Source organism: Phocoena phocoena, chromosome 1 (genome assembly GCF_963924675.1).
Source record: "Phocoena phocoena chromosome 1, mPhoPho1.1, whole genome shotgun sequence".
Classification (NCBI taxonomy): Eukaryota; Metazoa; Chordata; class Mammalia; order Artiodactyla; family Phocoenidae; genus Phocoena; species Phocoena phocoena.
The window spans coordinates 120,472,529-120,492,196 of NC_089219.1; the positions used below are offsets into that span (position 1 = coordinate 120,472,529).

The window sequence follows — 19,668 nt, forward strand, 5'->3', positions numbered from 1 at the left end:
CGGTCCCAGGATATTGTCTTGAAATATGTCCCGACAAAAACCAACTCCTTTTGGGTTCAGGAAGGAAGGTGTATTTTAGGACCAGTGAGGTACAAATCCCTGGATTTGTTTAAAATTTATAAAAAGGACAATAATAAAGGAAGAGGAGGAGAGATCCAACTTGTGGCCTTTTCAGGAGACTCTTGCCTCTCTGCATTTTTAAAATTCCACTAGGATGCCCAGAATAGTAAGATTTGCAGACTACAGAGTTCAGGGGAAAGGCAGGATGACGCAGAGCTTCCAGGACAATTCTTTTCCCTTGTTGATTAGTTATTTTTCTAAATCCCTTTCTTTTCTGTGTCAAAACACAGTGCCAATCTTTGAACTTCACCAACTATGATCTCAGAAATGTGTGTGCTGAGGCCCTTCATCTTTGAAAAAGGGAATGATTGGGGTTTAGGAGGGGCATTGCTGGTGTATTCAAGCAGGCAATGTCAGTTGTTCTCAAGCATAGCCTGGGGCTGTTTATGAAATGCAGCTTCACAGGCTTGGCCTCAGCAGGTTTTCTCTGTGGCCTGGAAATCTGCATTTCATGAACACCTTTGATGAATTTGATGCCTGTGTTACATACTTTACTCTTTGGGAAATACCTCTACCTCCACTCCTCTTCCATTCCACTGGTGGTGAAGGTGCTCACTTCAACAGCACATAGAAAAATTGAGAAGGGTACAGAGATGATTAGCATGGGCTTTGCAGGAAAATGATGTGCACATTTGTAAAGCATTTTGTATTTTTTCACTGAGCTGTACACTTTGTGATTTGTGTACTTTTCTATATCTGTGTTACATACCAAAAATTTTTTAAAGCATCTGTTGTCCTTTTATTAATATCACTGTGATATATGACCCAACCCAAGAACTTTTGACCTATATCAAGAACCTTTTTTTTTTTTTTTTTTTTTTTGCGGTACCCGGGCCTCTCACTGTTGTGGCCTCTCCCATTGCGGAGCACAGGCTCCAGACGCGCAGGCTCAGCGGCCATGGCTCACGGGCCCAGCCGCTCTGCGGCACGTGGGATCTTCCCGGACCGGGGCACGAACCCGCGTCCCCTGCATCGGCAGGCGGACTCTCAACCACTGCGCCACCAGGGAAGCCCAAGAACCTATTTTGAAGAGAATACAAAACCGTTAGTATGGATCCATGGTTTTCCAGGAGGCAGCTGCCATTTCAAGGGATATTAAGAGGCATGAGAGTCCACCTTTGTTAACAAGCGTAGTCTGTAGCAGTTCTGGGGTGGAGTGGGGAGTAAGAGGGGATACAGTGCTCTTTGAGCCTCCTGATATATGAGGCGCTTATGGTGATGAGGTTTTTTGGTGTCACCGTACGTACGTTAGAATGTTTGTTGTGCGAACTGAGTGAGGAGGATGTGTCAGAATGTGGCCCTGAGCACTCGTGGAGAACGAGGGGGAAAAAGAGGACACCCTGAGCTCACCTTCATGAGCGTGAGGCTCAGGCTGTTCCCAGGGTCACTGAGATGAGTCGTATTTACTCAGTTTTATTTGCATGGCCCCATTCTGATAGATTTGCTATATTTATGAATATAATTTTGCATTTACCCTCCCGCACCAGAACTTCCATATTTGAGTTGACTGTTCACTTTGAGTTGGCTGAGTTGTGTTTGAGTGTGCGTGTGCCCTCACAGGGCTATGCACAGGCATATATGTCTATATCTGTCTCCATGTGCCTGGCCATCCTGTTCCCATGGTCTCTTAGAGAGACTTTGTTCCAAAGTGCAGAGACTTCTTGTGCCAGTTCCATGGACCACCGGCCATATAATGTCTTTTGATGCTTAAAAACCTGGTGTTTGCAAGTACCTATTTATCCCTCTCTAACTTGTTCCGCTGTGTTATTCTAAATGCGGGAAGGCAGGGGCACTTGGTGGTGCAGAGTTGGGAGAGAGAGGGGAGTGTTTTAGTCAAGCTGGGTCGTGTGTCATGGATTCCTGGGTACAGGTTCCTTTATCTGTTGTTAACTTATGGTGGTGGGGCTGGGAGAGGGAGAGGGGAAGAGACCCTCTGCCCCTTAACACCGCCCCTCCCAAACGCACATAAATACACACGAACACACACACTCTGACTCTTTGCTCATTATCACGAGCCTAAGCTCGTTTCATCTGAGATGACCTGTTAACCAAGAGCCCAAGCCTCCATGGGAGAGCTTGGGTGTCTGCCCCTGCTGGTCAGAGCCACTGTGTCCTCACTGGCTGTTCATCAGAGTCTGGGAAGCTCTAGCCGCTTGTGCTGGATTCGGCTTTCTGTCTGAACCCAGCAGCACAGCTGCTCTCAGACCTGAGACATGTCTGGAAGGAAAAGGGTTGGTTCCCCCTCTCCCTTTTCCTAAACCTCTCCTCCACACATGTCCAATAGCACTCCTGAGGACCCAGCCACCTTGTTACAATGGGCTCTGGCGTTCAGAGCAACTTTCCTACAAATCTCTTTTTATTGGCATTTCCTCCAATTTACCCATCCCTAAATTGCATTTGAATCAGTGGAGAGAAAGAGAGAGAAGAAGAGGGGAGGTTCCCCCCCTCCCCCCACTCTTGGAAAAGCAGCTCACAACCGGCTTTATTTGGTAAAATGCTGCAATAGATGCTTGTCAGAAATAATTTATTCCTGTTAGCTGTAATCTGAAGGAAAACAGATACAAGTCCTATAGTTAAAAAAAAAAAAAGTAAAGTAGTCTTGCTTTCGCTGACAGTACAAAGGTGTCATATACAAGAAGGATTGACACAGACCAAGGGGTCTTGTGGGAAATATGATAATAACTATAAAGAAGACAGATTATTCCCCAGTTGCCAACATTCAAACCTTTTTACAGTCAGTTCAAACATATAAAACTTTATTGCTCTAGCAGAAAGGGGAACAATTTCTAGTTGCACAGCTTTCCCAAGGCTGGGTTTATACTGTCTGTGTTATTGCTCTATAGTGGCATTTTAAAGTTTATTGAACAAGACTTTTACAATTGAAGGAAGTATATAAAACTGTAAATTTATTAGATTTTTCAGGATAAGTGCCCTTTCTAGTTGTGCTCAAGAATTCGGAGCTGCGAGAAACTGCTAGTTACAAGACTTATTAATATTAAAGACTGAGGGTATGCACATTTTATACCTTGACTGATCGCACAAATAATAATATTATATTACTGAACATCAGAGCTCTGATGCTATGGAATTGGATGGATACACACATGTAGGACTTTAAATGCCAGACGTGTCTATTTTTCACTGGCTAAAAAGTTAGCTTTTGTTATATCTTACTTTATTTGATTTTAACACAATCGGTTAGGATACTCTCCTTGTTCAGTGAAGGGTGTCTCAGGGTAAATGTTTTTTTTTCTGAGATCCTTGCTGATTTTCCAGCATTTCTCACAGTTTGACTGTAATGCAACTACAGGTGGTAGATTTTAAGAGCACACTTTGTTGGGGGGGGGGTAGGATGGGATGAACTGGGAGATTGGGGTTGACATATGTACACTATTATGTATAAAACAGATAACTAATGAGAACCTGCTGTATAGCACAGGGAACTCTACCTAGTGCTCTGTGGTTACCTAAATGGGAAGGAAATCCAAAAAAGAGGAGATATATGTATACATATGACTGATTCACTTCACTATACAGTAGAAACTAACACAACATTGTAAAGCAACTATACCCCAATTAAAATAAATAAGTAAATAAAAATAAAATTTAAAAAAGAACATATTTTAGGTGAAATAATATATTGTAGCATCTACAAAACGCAACTGTTCTTTTCATAATCAAAATACTATTTTAAAAAATTCTCTTTTGTGTTTTCCAGCTTCTCATTTTTCAAGTCTTTGAGGGACATGATGTGAGGAATTTTGAAATGTTTGTGATAATCCATATCCAGGTTTCCCAACCTCTGACCTTTTTAGTCCAGAAAATTCTATGTTGAGAGGGGCTATCCTGTGCACTGAAGATGTTTAGCTGCATCCCTGTTCACTACCATAGATGCCAGCAGCATCTCCATTCCTCCACTGTGACAACCATAAATGTCTCCAGACATTGCCAGATGTGCCCTGGGGGCGTACTCACCCCCTGTTGAGAAGCACGCTTTTATACGGTATTATGTCTTTGAAAAAAATAAATTTGACTCTAAATAAAAAATATGGGCTATGTCTGGTAATGAAAAAAAAACCTATAGTTACCAAACATGATGAATGATAGGATTATTTACTTCCAGAAATATCTGACTGTGGACTTCTCTTAAATAATGTACTCTCCAAAGAACGTAACAGAACTCAAAAACCGTGCATATGATTTCTCAGAACTACATTGCTCTATAACAGGAAATGTCCTGTTTGCCCGCCTGTGTCGGAGGGTGTGTGTTTATAGGTATATCTACTTATGAAACTGGATTGCATATTCTTTTTGTGTTATCTGTGATTCACCGCTATGTGTTTGCCTCTTTGATTTTTCGTATGCATATGCAGAAACATATGCATATATATACATATATATGTTTATATTATGTGACTACACAGGGAAGGATTTGAGAAGTACAGAGACAGACAATTTTGATTATAATTTTCTCACTTGACAGCTTTAATTTTGAGGTACCATCAACTTGCCTTTAATTATCAATTTGTGTTCTAGCATTTTTTTAACCTCTTCAGAAGGTTTTATTAGTGGATACATTAAAAACATTCCAAGAGGTTGTTTATAGCACCTGTTCACCTTCATGCTACCTAATGTTATGCAAGTTGTCTGTGTGTGAATGGCACTTTGATCTGGGGTTTTGTGTTAATTTGCCTAATGGCCACAGCATTTACAGAAATAATTAAGATAATATGTTTTCAAAAGAGATTAAATTTTAAAAGGCGTTTAGTTTTTGATTGCCTGAGTTTTGGAGTTCTACATTTTTTTTTTTTTTTTTTTTTTTTTTTTTTTTGCTGTACGCGGGCCTCTCAGTGTTGTGGCCTCTCCCATTGCGGAGCACAGGCTCCGGACATGCAGGCTCAGCGGCCATGGCTCACGGGCCCAGCCGCTCCACGGCATGTGGGATCTTCCCGGACCGGGGCACGAACCCGTGTCCCCTGCATCGGCAGGCGGACTCTCAACCACTGCGCCACCAGGGAAGCCCCTTTCCTTCTTTTTAAAAATTCTATACACTTGTGACTTACTAAGCGGTATCTTGAAAGTGTCTTGAATCTGTTGTTCTTTTCTCTCCCTCTGGCCTCCGATGGCTGGGTAATGTTAGCCATATGACAATGTGTCTTTTCTTCTTTTCTCGCCATCTCTGTAGGTGCATCAGGGTTGTTTTTTTGTGAAGATGTGTGACATCCTTAAGAAGTATGGTGTAACTCAGTTTATTCCCTAAATGTGTTTCTGAGAAGCTAGGTATAAATTGCATGAATGGAAAGTAAATCATATTAGAAATCTGCTTGTGCTTCTGGCTAAGACACCTGTGATGATTCTCATAATAAACCAAAAGATCTGTTCACAAGCACCCCTTTAGTTACATCTGGCTTCCTTGAATCATAATACACCTTGCTTGAATGTTTAGACTACCTGTGTCCATGCCAGTGTGGTGTTTGTTGTGAAACACACACACGTAACATACCTGCCTTTAAACTTGACCATCAGAGAATGTGTTGGCCCCTATCTGAGGGACTGCCACCCCTACAAATGATAGCCTCAATGCTTTTCAAGGTTAGATAATACATACAGTCGAGGTTAGGTAATAAATACGGTCTTATTATGATTTAAATCATAAAAAGAACCTGAAAGATGTGAACACACTGAGTCAGGCATCCGCAACCCACCCCTCCAAAGCATTTAGGGTGAAGAGGGAAAATCTTCATCAAGTCTTGTTACCCTTTTGGATTTCTAAATCCTACTTCCAGGTACCACAGAGGAGGCGGCAGCAATGCCATCTTAGAAAAACCCTCAACCAAACAAAAGAAGCCAGCAAAAGAAACTAAAGAACCCTAACCCCAGTCACAGCTAAATTCCCTGGACGACTTAGGTCCTATACTTGTCCTGAGTTCCTAGACTTTCTCGGCAAGTTTGCTATCTTCAGGGGCGAGTTGAAAGGGACTGTGAACTCTTCAGAGGCTGAAAGGGAACCAGCAGGAGCAACATGAAACAGCAAATGTCAGGGAAGTCAGAAAGCCCTGAATCTTTTATGAGACCTTGGATATTCTGATCACAGCTCCACTGACACCGAGATTGGAATACAGATTACAAGAGGGAGTGTCCGTGACATGAAGCCCAGGCTTAAATCTTCCCAAGGTTTTAACGTGGCTTACCATATGAATATTTTGTTATTTTATGTGGCAGTGTTCCCACAGGAGGCCAGGAAAGAGAGCGCTGACTGAGCCAGGGGTAGGACAGGTCTAGAGGTGGGAGGGAGGAGAACAGGATTGTGGCTAACGCCATTGCGGGGTGTGTGTGTGTGTGTGTGTGTGTGTGTGAGTGAGAGAGAGAGAGAGAGAGAGAGAGAGAGAGAGAGAGAGGGAGGGAGGGAGGGAAGGACAGAGAAAGGGAGAGAGAGAAATAGAGAGAGAGAACAAATCCCCGCCTCATATAAGACACTGATACTGAAACCACTAGGGCTGTTTATGAATTCATGAAAGCTTCACAATGAAAGGAAGGAAAGAAAAGAGGAAGAGACCCCCCGTGCTGAAATGAATTTTATGCTCAAGAGCTTATCTTGGGAACGCAAATAGGTTTAAGAGTCTCCAAACTAAGATGCCCTTTTTGGAAAAAGGGGAAGAAAAAAACCCAACGGCTTTGGAGCCTGGAAGCACAGTGAAAGGATGTGGAAATGAGAAGCTGCTGCTCCCATGGGGGGAGCCACGTGTCCTGCTGCAGTGACATTGTGGGCCGGAGGGAGGTCGTCTGGGTGTTCGCCCTTAAGCTGGTTTAATTTCCAGCAGGGATCCCGGTGAGGACTGCGGGCCAAGCAGACGCTCTGCATTGTCTTGATGGAGGGCTGGGGGTGGGGGGTGGATCATGGCAGGCAGGGGCTGGCAGAGCCCCAGAGAGACGCAGGCGCCATGGGGCATGTAGTGAGGTCCGTGGAGTGCTAGACTTCGAACTGCTTTGCCAGAACAAAACTTGGCAGCAGATTTGAGAGTCTGGATTTTGCTTTTCCGCACATGTCCACATCTGGTAGGTCGTGCTGTCTCATAGCCAATCTGCAAGTCAGTTAGGTGAGGTGGAGTAACCCCAGCCTAAGGCAGGCCACAGAGGCCGAAGCTGAGTGACTAAGTGACCGTTGGAGCCCCAGCACAATGGAGATCCAAACCGGGGGTCCTTGACGCAGCCCTTTCTTTGATCAGAGCGCGTCGACTACTATAGCAGCTCTGGAAGGGGTGGATGGGGATGAATAAGGGGTAGTTATTCACAAGCAGGAAATATTTATGTGTCAGGTGACTTCTATGTGTCAGGCACTGGGCTAAGTGCTTTTAACACATTTCATCTTCGCAATACATCTATGGCACAGGTACTCTGATTATTCCCATTTCAGAGATGGAGAAACTGAGGCTAAGGCAGAGTTAGAAGTGTGGTAGAGGCAGACGTGGAATCTAGGCTATCTCCAAAGTACTTGGCCTTGAACACCCACTGGGCAGGTTTGGGCTGAATCTGTTCCTTCATTTCAGGCAGCATTTACTGGATGCTTACTCTATGCTGGGTTCCATGCTAGGGGCTAGGGGTCAAGACAGGAAGAAGACAGCGCCCTGGTCCTTCAGGTTGTCACAGTTATGGGGACATCCAAGCACATCAGCAATGGCAGTGGTGTCATAGATGCTCTGAGACGGTTGGACACAGTCCTCATGGGGCCCAGCAGCCCATAGTGCAGCACTGCAGTGGGGACAGGATGGCTGCAGCCCACCAACTTCTTGTTGACAAATGATCACATTTGTCAACATCGACTACCCAGAAGGCTCTACCTGAGAGAGCTGGCCTTCTTTCTATGACAGTGGAAGCTTCTCAAAAGAAGAGGGCTATGGACAAAATGAGAAGCAGACCCTCTAGAAAAATAGGCCCAGCTGCTTGTCTCAGGAAATCCTCTAGTCTTGTGAGCCCGAAAGTGTGGAAGAACAAAGCTGGGTCCATTGAAACAGAAAGAATAAGAAAACAAAAAATAGCAAAGGGGAGGGAAAAAAACACTTTAAGTTGAATAAACTACCGCTGAGCCGATTCAGGAGTTCAGAGGGGGATTCTCATGTTTCTAGGATATTTCCAGTTTCTGATGGCAATTAGGGAAAGACCGCTGTAACCTTGAAACTTGGTCTGGAGGGACTGAGCTTAAGACCACCAAGACATTGCACACAGACCACCCACTGCAGACTTTCTTGCAGAGATCTGCTGGCCAGTCTTTTGATAATTCTGCAAGGCAACCTAAGCCATATTTTGTTGGGAGAGTGGGAGAGCGAAGGCAGGTGTTGAAAAGCCATGAAAAAAAAAGAAAACAAAAATATGCCTGAGGCTCGTTTCAGCTGGCAGCAGAATTCCCCTCCTCTTTTCTTTTTGATTTTGATATTATTACAGGAACATTACCACGGACTCAGTTTTCACTTGACAGTGAAATACCAGAAGTCAGCTTGGGGCCAGAGTGCTTTGTTGGTCCTGGGGGGTGGGCTTCCCCTGAGCCCCTGTAAATCTGAGAGAGGATTGCACGAGGATGGAGTGGTGGTGGAGCTAGTCGTGGGCCTCCAGAGGCCCCTGGGAAAGGATGCTTCCTGGATGTGAGCTGCTCAGGACCAGGAGATGCTGGAGTTGTAGAGATGCAGCCAGGAAGCGGGTCACTTGGGTGTGAATCGTAGAATTGTTTTGAGGGTCAAATCAGCAAATGTATGTAGAACGCGTCCACCAGTGCTTGGCACGTACACCCGTGCTCAGTAATATCAGCTATTGTTACCGTGTCTTCCTGGGCAAAGCAATATCCTTTCTCTGCAGAATTGGAAACTGATGTCAAGAAAAGAAGGACGACATTGTGGTTGGAGGGAATTTCTTTTTGGTTCAGTTATCTTTTTTTCCTTTTTCTCCTTTCGGTTCTCTCTTTTCCTCTCTATTCGAAGGCCACCAGAAGTTGAATTTAAACTGGGGGACTCCTCCAGTGCTGTTGAATTTGTTGAGTTGTGTGCATGGGCAGTGGAAGGTGCTGGTTTTCTATGGTAAAAGGGAAAGGCCACTTGAGGGTTTACGGAGGAAACAGAAGAGGGCCAGGAAAGGAAGACCACGTTGAGGGTGTTTAATTGTTTGAAATATTGACACATGTGGATGCCTAACAGAAGAGTGAAGAGTGGCAGCTGAGTCCAAGGTGGGGACAGCCGTGCTTATCTTCCTCGGATTCGGAATCCACCTGTTCTTGTTGACCCCATCTGGCCAGCCAGGTGTGAGCCCAAGTAAGGCAGCAAACAGCAACGGCAAGAACAACAGGACAGGTGCCACCGAATGAGTCTGCTGCAGGATGCTAGAGACACGCTCATCTCGCTCTACCCTCTTGCTATCAGCTCTTTCTCCCTCTTCCTTCCACTCTGTTTCTAGTGACACATGAGGGGGAAAGATTGCATCACCCTGTGAAAGAACGGGGAGGTGGTGGTGTTGGCCACGGGCTAGCAGCAGTGACCCAGGGCTGAGCTGTCAGCAACCGCGATGTCTGCTGACCTGGAAACATAGATGAACCCTTTCACCGAAACTTTTATCATCCCAGTTTTCTCTTTTGGGGATACCCCCCTGCCTACCCTCCAGTGCTACAGATGGTTGAATTTCTGCGACAAGCCTGAGGAACAAGTCGGTCCCAAAAGAGGAGGGGGAGAAAGCAGATTGGGGAAATTGCTTTCAGGACACAGAATCCCTACAAACCTGGGCTTCTCCCACACACACGCGTAATCTTGGTTGATGTCTATGTCTACCTGTGAAAAGTTGAAGGAAATAATATACACGCTCTGTTAGAAACATTCAGCCACCACGTATGGAGGGCTGGCTCTCTGCTGGGCACTAGGATGTGGCATTCCTAGGCTGGGTTGGGGGGTGGGTCTCTGAACAAGAAGCCTGGCTGTGGGGCAGGAGATCAGGGTACGGCGAGAGGATGGGTTATTGAAATTGAACTGGGGGCTGAAGGGTAGAAAGAACTGTATCGGTCACCACCACCATCACCGGCCCCCGCTTTCTACTTTGCTGTTTTTTCTTGTTGTTTTCGCCTGTAAGAGAATCAGAAGGGTCCCATCTGCCTTCTAGGGAAGGGTCATGCTTGGTAACTGGTAACATCTGGGGCAGGGTCTAGTTCATTATGCCACCCAGAATATCAAAGCCGTTTAGGCACTGGAAACCAGGGAAGGAAGAAGGGATTATAAAAAAAAAAAAAAACAAAAAAAAAACCTTGCTGCCAATCGGGTAGCTCTCTGTCTGCCGTCTGCAGGCTGCCGCTACCCACTCGTTACAATTAAAATGAAGTGTCCGTCAGCGGCTATCTTCTCTGTGTGGCCCATATGTTTCTGAGCTGATACTGTCCGGATTATTCTGTTCGGGAAAACGATAACGGCTGTTTATAACCTTGGCAAAGACTGAGGCCTAATCAGGCTGGAGCACATTTTCACCGACTGGCTGATAACAGGCTGTTAGCAGTCTTCTCGCTGGGGAGAGATAGGCCCAAAATAAGCAGATCTGTGAGCACAGGAGCCCAGTCGAGTGGTACACACTCTGGCCCCGGCTTTATTTTTAGATTCCCTTTTCCCGGTTGGTATCAGAAGGCACAGAGGAAGGAGGGGGGTGGGTGCCCCCATGGGGGTCAGAGGGAGGCAGTGGGGGAACTTTAATCAGCATGGGAGGCAGAGGGTGAGCCCGGCTCTCTGTGCTCTGGGCTCCCCTCAAATGAGGGAAAACACGTGCAGGTCTTAGGAGACAAAGGAAGGGATGGGGCTGAGTTTCCTGGCCTGGTGTGTGGGCCCCGAGGCCTGTTCAGCTCAGTGTCTCCCAGCTGCTGGAGTCTCCGTCTGGGCCAGTAGGCATGGGTGCTGGGTGCTTTCCACGTTCTCTCCTGCTGTAGGGACCGACCTTGACTATCGGACTTAAGCCACATCGTGGGCCTCTTGAGGGCGTCCCTCCAGAGTCACTTTCCCTGCCCAGCTCATCCTCACGCAGGTGTGGAGAGCAGACAGTGGGTTAGAGTTAAAGGGACGCGAGTGCGGAGAGGACCCACGGAAAGGTCCATGGGTGCGGAGATTGAGACATCCACTGACTGAGGCTCAGGGAGGTGTGTAAACTGAGGCCCCACGGAACCATGGATTAATAACTGATACTCAGCCCCCAGGGGGGAGCTGGAAGTTTTCAGAGAGGTCCAGATTTCTGCCTCTCGCTAAAGCCTTCAAGGAAAGGCCCTTTGAACTTGTCCCTATAAAAACCAAATCGACAGCTAGCTTTCGCTTCTAGACCTCATTCTCCAAAAGGACAAGTTACCTCTGGGCCTTCCTTGACATGCGTGTGGTTCTAGAACAGTTAGGAATTTGAGATGCAAAGGTATGTATATGATGTCAAGCATGTGATGAAAATAAAAAGTAGGAGGGAAGATACAATCGTGATAGGCAGCAAATGTCCTAAGAAGAAGGAAGTGTGAAGGTATTGTTTGCATTAGACAGTGGAAGTCTTGTATTTTGTCTGTTTATTCTGCATAAAGCTTTTTATCCTAAAGCGCATTGGGTGTTTTACTGTCTACTCTGCTTGTCTGTCTGTCTCCATCACTTGCCTCCTCTTCCTGTCCTCTCTTGCTCTCTGAGCAGCTGCCTGATTCCTGACTCACTTTTGTCTGCCTAAGACTGAAAGGGTAGAATCAGGTGGTGGGAAAGCGGGACAAGGAGACCCATGCACGGGGGAGGGGAGGCGTTCACAGGGGCACACAGATTGAAGTAGGCACAGAAGGCAGCAGAGAGCATTATTACCATTATCATGCTAATCTGTTTACAAGGCCCCCTTTATTCGTTAATCTTTGAATAGCAGAACCATGCATGCAGCCTGAAATAAGAACCACCTGTGCCTCTAGGAACAAAAAAACAAGAGTGTTAAGGACAAATGGAAGCAGGAAGGAAAAAATTAAATATAAGCAAAAGGCCTTAAACCTAATCTTTCTCTCATTTAGATCTTCACACGTATGATTTTCTAGCTCACATACTGCAAAAGTGGCCAGCTGATTTGGCAATTTAGGACACACCCCCCCCCAAGTTCTGAGAAAAATCTGAAAATGTAATAAAAGTATTAAATGGTCTGTCTTTAAAAATCCAAACAGAGGTTTTTCTACACTAATTTTTATTCTTCTTTTCTGGAAGTTAGTACCCACACGTGGAATAGAAATGAGTTAACGCTTGAGATTCACTGGGTAACTCGATAATCTTTTACATTATCTTCACCAAATTCATAGTAATATAGTATAGAAAGCTAATACTGAAAGGGACCTTGCATGTGATCTCGTTCAATCCTCTGTCTATTAAACCTTTAATTAAGAGTTCTTTACACATAGTCCAAACCTGCATTTGTCACATCACACACAGACTGGTTACATTATCTTTGGAGCAGTTATTCTTAAACGGAGCAACGTAGCTCTTGCAAACACTTAGTACCCTGTGTTATAACAATTAACAGGGACTGAAGGGAGATGTAGGGGAGGGCTTCAGCTTTCTTTGCCATTGTTGCTAAGATGGCAGAGATACCAGCTAGAAAGTCCGTGGAAGACATATCCCACCTAGAACTAAGCATGTTCTAAGAAGAGATACAACAATGCCAACGGAATGGAATGGCTTCCATATTCCTTTAGGTAGGACTAGAAGTTAGCTAAATAATAATTCTTATTGAAAGATATTCCCTTGGGCTTCCCTGGTGGCACAGTGGTCGAGAGTCCGCCTGCCGATGCAGGGGACACGGGTTCGTGCCCGGGTCCGGGAAGATCCCACATGCCGCGGAGGCGGCTGGGCCCGTGAGCCATGGCCACTGAACCTGCGCGTCCGGAGCCTGTGTTCCGCAACGGTAGAGGTCACAACAGCGAGAGGCCCGCGTACCGCAAAAAAAAGATATTCCCTTTGTCGAAAGGTTTACTTCTTCAGTTCTAACCACCAAACCTTATTGGTCACTAGTTGTAGAGTCCTAGAATCTCAGAGCTGTAGGGACCCCCTCTAAAGACCTGCCTCCTTATTTTTCAGAGGAGATTGGAGCACCAAAGAAGGGACTGGACCGGGGCTAGAACTAGGACGTCCTACCTTCCAGCTCAGTGTTTTCCATCTATATGATGACTTTATGATTTAGTTATAGGATGAAGCATTTAAAATAAATCCCATAACTGTCCATGCCACTGTTTACTCATCTGTAAAATGAGCATTGTAATTTCCCAATTGATTTTTAAGTTCCTCCAGAGCTGGGACTCTGCCATCCATCTCAGTATTTCCCAAGGCACCAAGCTCTTCCGGTGCTTCGCACATGTTGACTATTGAATAATTGACTGAATGAATGAATACGACTTTTAATTGGACTTCTCAAGCGATGATTCTTTCATTAAATGATTTTTCTCAGTTGTGTGCCCATTCTTAGCCATTCATTTCTTAAATCTCTTTCAGGAAAAGCAGTGAAAAATGATGATGTCGTCTTTGGTGGTTCTAATGGAGAACCTTTCAGTGCCGCAGAGACCTGATTACAATCATGGAAGTGTTGTTGTGGTTGTTTGTTTTCTTTGCAATTAGTTGTTCACGGAGCCTTCGGAAGGCTTAGTGATCTGAGGGTCCTTTGACTTCGAGGTTCTCAGCAGCAGGGTCAGTCCATTCTTAGTAACCCAAGAACCCTCTCCAGCAGATTGCTGTGGGATCTTTTCATTTTTCCTGAAGAGAGAAGGGGAACTTACAGGGGACTATGGATGGGGACTTGATCTAACTTGTTTCCTGCTATATTCTAGTGCCTAAATAATACCTGGATCATAGTAGGAACTCAGTAAGTGGATGAGTTCAATGTACACAGGAGCCCCTCGAGCATGCTTTCTGCCGGGGGCTCACCCAGAGAAATATTATCATTGGTGCTTGAGTACCCCTGCCCCCAGGCCCAACCACTGTCTTCTTCAGTAGGAATAGCAAGGAGGTGGTGAGATGTTTGTTAAGGTAACAGAGATGCACAGTGGAACATTGCTTGTTTGGTCTTGTGATCTCTGGTCCAAGGGAGTTGCTTCCTTTCCTGAAGCTATGGTGGGCTGTTGCTTCTCTAGCCCGTGCCTTCGTTGTGGGAAGCTGGACTGGGGGACTGTTGTTAGTTTTCTTTCTCGGTCTGTGAATTATCTGAGTCTGTTCCTCTGACTCAGAAACCCTGGCCAGGATAAAGTCTTCCCCTGAAAGCATAAATTCTGTCAGTCCATTAATAATCTGTATCTTTGGACCTATAACTCACACTGCCGGGGCCCTTTGATTCCAAACCTCTTCTCATCACCACCCATGAGATGACCTCCCACAAAGGCTGGTTGCCCTCTTAGGCTTCTGAGAGCAGCCATTCAGAGAGGTCAGAATCTAAGGCAGAGAGATTATTTGGGGGTAGGGGGTTGTAACAAAATTGTTGCTGTTTTATTGGTTCTAACTTGCTTCTCAGAGGCTCGTGGCTGGCATATTTGGGTCATTAAATATAAAGGCGTTCTGCTTATGAATTATGCCAGCAAGATGTTTTCAGATCATAGGAACATGGTGTGCGTGGTGGCTGCCAAGTAGTGTTTTTATGTGTGTGACTGAACGCACCACCCGCGGATCTATATGTAAGGCAGTGGGGCTCTGTACTCATGTAGCATCATTCATCACGGGCCCTCAGAACCTTTCCTAAACATGCAGTCACTTAAGACTCCTGTGAGTTAAATAAATAATAAGATCCTCAGCCCCTTGAACAGAATATGAAACCTAAATATTGACAAAATTAGGCAATTTAGCCCGAGGCAGTATGTGCAGAGAAAGCAGGGCCTAGTGAGCCAAACCTAAGCTCCGGCAGCGAGAATCTTACCTGTAAACATTTGTATGAAGGCAGGTTGCAGTGCGGCTTTGAGAGGAGGCTTTCAGTCAGTTTTCAGGCTTTTATTCAACAGCTGGTATGTGCCTGGTACTGAGTTAGAAACTATTAAAGGGGGAAAAAAATGCAAAACATACACGATTGCTTTCTCACAAGACCTAAAAAGCAGTCGTCTCAATTTGTTGAGCTCACTCCGGCTATGACCGTTCGCTATGGAACATAATTAAAATAGTGAATCCTATAATACAGACAATATTCCGTCTTGGAGGCAGAGAGCAGTTTCGTTCCAGGGTAGTGGTGGTGGGAAAGTGATGGCAATGGAGAGGAGTTGGGACAATGAGTTGAGAAATAGGTAGGTTTGGAGTCGGCAGAAGGCAGATGAATGGACATCACATTTGAAAAGAACCAAATAAACAAAGGCCAAAAGATCAGAAAGAGGATTGTGCTTTCCTAGCAATTCTCACTCTATCTGTTCTCCTATTGGTAAAAATGAAGGAAATGATATTGGCTAGTAGCATGCCACCACAGGAAGGATAGCTGAGGGTGGTTAATATGTTGTTAGTTGCCATAGTTAGATGCTCTTTGTTTGATCCACATCAGCATGGCGTTAGGTACGTGGGTCTCTTGAGAGCGTTTAAGAACATGACATTGGAGGTATTTCTTGGAGACATCTATCCACTGGTGTATGGTATGAGCAGAACCAGACTTGGGGAAGAGGACGGCCCTTCTTGGCTGCAGGATGAATACAGACCAGCAAATGCAGCCATATTGGGAAGGAATCTTGGGTGGCCCGGTGGCCCCTCCCTTCCGAGACCGAGCGCTGTCTAGGATTGTCAGACAGGTGTTCAAATAAATAATGCAGCTAGAAATACTTCCAGCGGCAACTGGGATGATCTTTGAGTAGCTCTGGGACGATGGGAGTACAGCATCCCAGCTACTCGGGCAGGTGTGTGTTGGCTCCAGAAGGTTAGGACAAACGCTCTCTGGATACATCCCCTGCATGGACCAGGGCTCATTTCCGAAGGGGAAACAAAACAAAGTTTTTTTTTCATGCAGCCCTGCCTGGAAACAGGGTGTGCCTTGCTGAACCCATCAGAGTGCAAGAACAAACAAATTAATAGGCTTCCACTAGGGGGAGACTGTGGTTTCAGAGCAGTAAGTGCAGTTAATGTTATCTGCCCCCTATCCAGTTCTTGTCCACCGCTAACAGACCGTACCTAGCATGATCTCAAGGAGAGTAATCGCTATTAATAACCAAAGTGATGGTAACTGTTACCAAATTAGCAGTCTTTTATTAAGTACTTACTATGTGTCAGACACCATATTTGCTGTTTTATTTAATCTGCAAAAGAAGAATCAGGGTAGGTAATATTATCCCCATTTGTGTAGATTCAGAAACTGAGCTTCAAAATAGTGAACCTTGCCCAAGGGCACACACACTTAAGTCATGGAGTTGGGAGTTAGGTCTAAGCCTGATTCCTAAGCTATGCACACTTTAGTAAAAATGTTAGTGTATTTCCATGTGAACTTGCCAGTAACAGCATGCTTTACCTTTTCATTTATGTTTTTACTCTAAACTCATACATATAGATTAATATATAATGATATCGTGTGGTGTTGGCATTGTAGCATGTTCAGGGTCATTTTGGGGAATCTAGATTGTGTTTTGCAAAAGGATCTGTTACCCGCAACGTGCCTGGGTGAAAATCAGCAACTACGAGTTGAAGCCCCCAGTTGGATCACATTTGGGAACTCTGACTCTGAGTGGTCAAGATGTGGTGACCTTCATTGTTTTGACTGCTGCTCCTATAGGACTAACTCTGGTATGTGTAGGTCTAAGAGGAATATTTGCCCACCAGGAGTATTTAGGAATTGGGTGGCAAATGTAGTCTCTAAGACGATTCTGCAGATCTACTGTGCTAACTGTTATCACATGGTGAGGATTCGTGTGGCATTGACTTAGGAGCACATGAAAAGCCAAACCCTGGATTGCCCGGCCTTTGGGGATGAGCTAAGCCCACCTTTGCTACTTGGTGAAATCAAAGCTGATGACAGAGGTTACCTGGCTGAAGGTCATCAGAGACTCAGTAATGCTTTTGACCATCCAGACTTGATATAAAGATGATGGAGCTACTGACAGAGTCTTACTTTTGTGGCAGGGACTGGTTGTGAGAGGGAAGTCTGTTTCAGGGTCTCAGATTTTCAAATGGACAAATGTGAATTGCAATGAAGGCCTATTTTAGGTCTTTTGAAGCTGAATCGCAGTCCTGTTTTTCCAGTCCTTATGGTAAAGCTGCCCCACCCAGCCCAGTTGAATCACGCTTGGATTTACTGAAAGAGGAGGGGCTGACCCTCAGGAACTGGCCAAATGACAACTTTTGGTTGATAACGAAAGTGTTTCAGAATTCTACTCAGCCTTACTCCCAGCCAGAGACGCCGTCATATCCGATAAACTGAACAAGCCGAGGGCTACCAGGATCTGCCTAGGAGACCTACCCAGGCATGCTGGCCTATGAGACGGACACACGGTCAGGGTGGTGTCCCAGGAGCAGGCAACGCCATGATGAGCCATTTTTCTACCCGCTCTCGTTCAGCTTTAAATCTGGGGGTGTAGGGGTAGGGAGAAACTCTTCTGTCTGTACCTCATCCTGTGTGAGGGAACGTTAGGAGGCTAATGGTCTGACGAACAGGGTAACGTGTGGAATGCGAGCCCCGATTCCAAATGTGATGCAGTTCTCTGACGAATCCACAGCCGGAACCTGGACGCCGGGAAGTACTAGCCCTTTTCACTTGGCCTCAGTATTTGAAAGCTTTAGGCTATGAATTCAAATTGTAAAAATCGTATTTACAAGAAACCAGGGAGTAGACGAATGGCGTAGCAGAACTCCCTGGAGACCTTTTTAAAGTTGTACATGTCTTGGGTATAATCTCTGGATGTGGGGAGGCCCAGGCATGTGTGTTTTTGAGAAGATCCCCAGGTGATTCTGTTCCAGGCCCCACTGAAGCCCAGGGCTTTAGATTAATGCCATAGCAACATTGTTTTTGTCTTGTCCAATGGGCGTACCAGCCGTGGCCTGCTGTTCCTGTCATTGAATTTGGAAGTGTTTTGGCTCCTGAAATTCCATGGGATATGTGTGTGTGTACATGTATATGCGTGCGTTCATTTGTTTTCGGAAGCACACGGCCTGCTGCTGGCCCTGTGACATGTGATCAGAGCAATGTGGACATGACGAGCCTGGGCACACCGACCCTCCCCATTTCACCCTGCCTGCAAACAGAGTTCACATCCTCTAGGTAAAGCTCTGGAATCCCACGCTGACCTTTTCGTAAAGCATTAGAATCAAGTTGAACATTTCCAGTTTTACCACAAATGCTTGCCCCATGGGAAAACACTTCCCTACATTTTATGACAATTGATTCTGATTTTGAGGAACTAATTTGTATTGAATGCAAAATGTCCAGCCTCACATGTAAACTGGAAAGTCCCCATGTCCAGACAGGATCCAGCGCTGTGTTTTTAAGACAGGGGAAACAATGAAAGATTGTGTTTTCTGTTTCACAAAATCCTCCCTTCACTGTTCTACATATTTTTATTTTATTTTATTTTTTTTATAGTCCCATGGGGCTAATGACAACAGGGAGTTGTTAAAGACCTCTGGGCTCATGGGAAACTTCACCCTATCTGGATTCTGAACTCCTAGATGGCAGAGCCTGCTGGATCATTTACTGTGTGAAGTTCCCGTGTGCCAAGGATCCTTATGCTGTCGTGCTGATCCCTCTGAGGCTCTCTTGGATACGTGATTGACATTTGAACTCTGCAGTGAAAGTCAGCATTTTACTCCCCACCTTGTAGTTCTGTCCACCAAGGAAGGAGAGCTCCTAGGACTGTGTGATGTATCCGAGAGCCCCGGTGCCTTGTAACTTCATTTGGAAGAAGTCACGGATACAAAAGCTGCTACCTATCAGGCTAGCATCTGCTGACCTAAACAGGAGCCCCTCGAGCATGCTTTCTGCCGGGGGCTCACCCAGAGAAATATTATCATTGGTGCTTGAGTACCCCTGCCCCCAGGCCCAACCACTGTCTTCTTCAGTAGGAATAGCAAGGAGGTGGTGAGATGTTTGTTAAGGTAACAGAGATGCACAGTGGAACATTGCTTGTTTGGTCTTGTGATCTCTGGTCCAAGGGAGTTGCTTCCTTTCCTGAAGCTATGGTGGGCTTAGGGCTTCTGTGGTTTCCTTCCTGAGGTCTGTTCACAGTGATTGTAACTTCATTGCAACAAAAGACAAATTTTAGGAGAACCCTCCTGGGCAGGGGGTGGGGGGGCTCTTTCTCCAAAAGAGTGTCAGGACTTCTTTGATAGGCATCCTCATCTCTTTACTTGAACCCGTGAGAAGATGGCTGAGGGAATCAGGGCAGGTGTGGGTGCCTGTAAGGGTCTCTCTAATCCCGAGAGTCTGTAAGCATTCTCAGGTTCATGCAGACTGTCTATTCCTATTTCTGGAATTTGCCTCTTGGCATTGTCGTGCAGGGGGCTTTTTCCAGTTGCGGTTCGTTGTGGAAAGGTCAGCTGTGCACCCAGGAACGTGGGACTCTCTGCTTCTCCCCCACGGGCACTTGAACAGGCGTTTGACTGGGTTGCATAT

The 19,668-nt window shown here is 45.6% G+C and overlaps 1 protein-coding gene and 1 non-coding gene across 4 annotated transcripts in view; both read left to right on the plus strand.

Annotated features, from left to right (window-relative positions):
• The window catches only part of PBX1 (PBX homeobox 1), a 278,098-nt gene that overhangs the window by 135,650 nt on the left and 122,780 nt on the right, over positions 1-19,668 (plus strand). The window lies entirely within an intron of this gene.
• Positions 671-774, plus strand: LOC136140677 (U6 spliceosomal RNA). Its single transcript, XR_010657646.1, has one exon. It is a non-coding gene; the product is annotated as a U6 spliceosomal RNA (small nuclear RNA).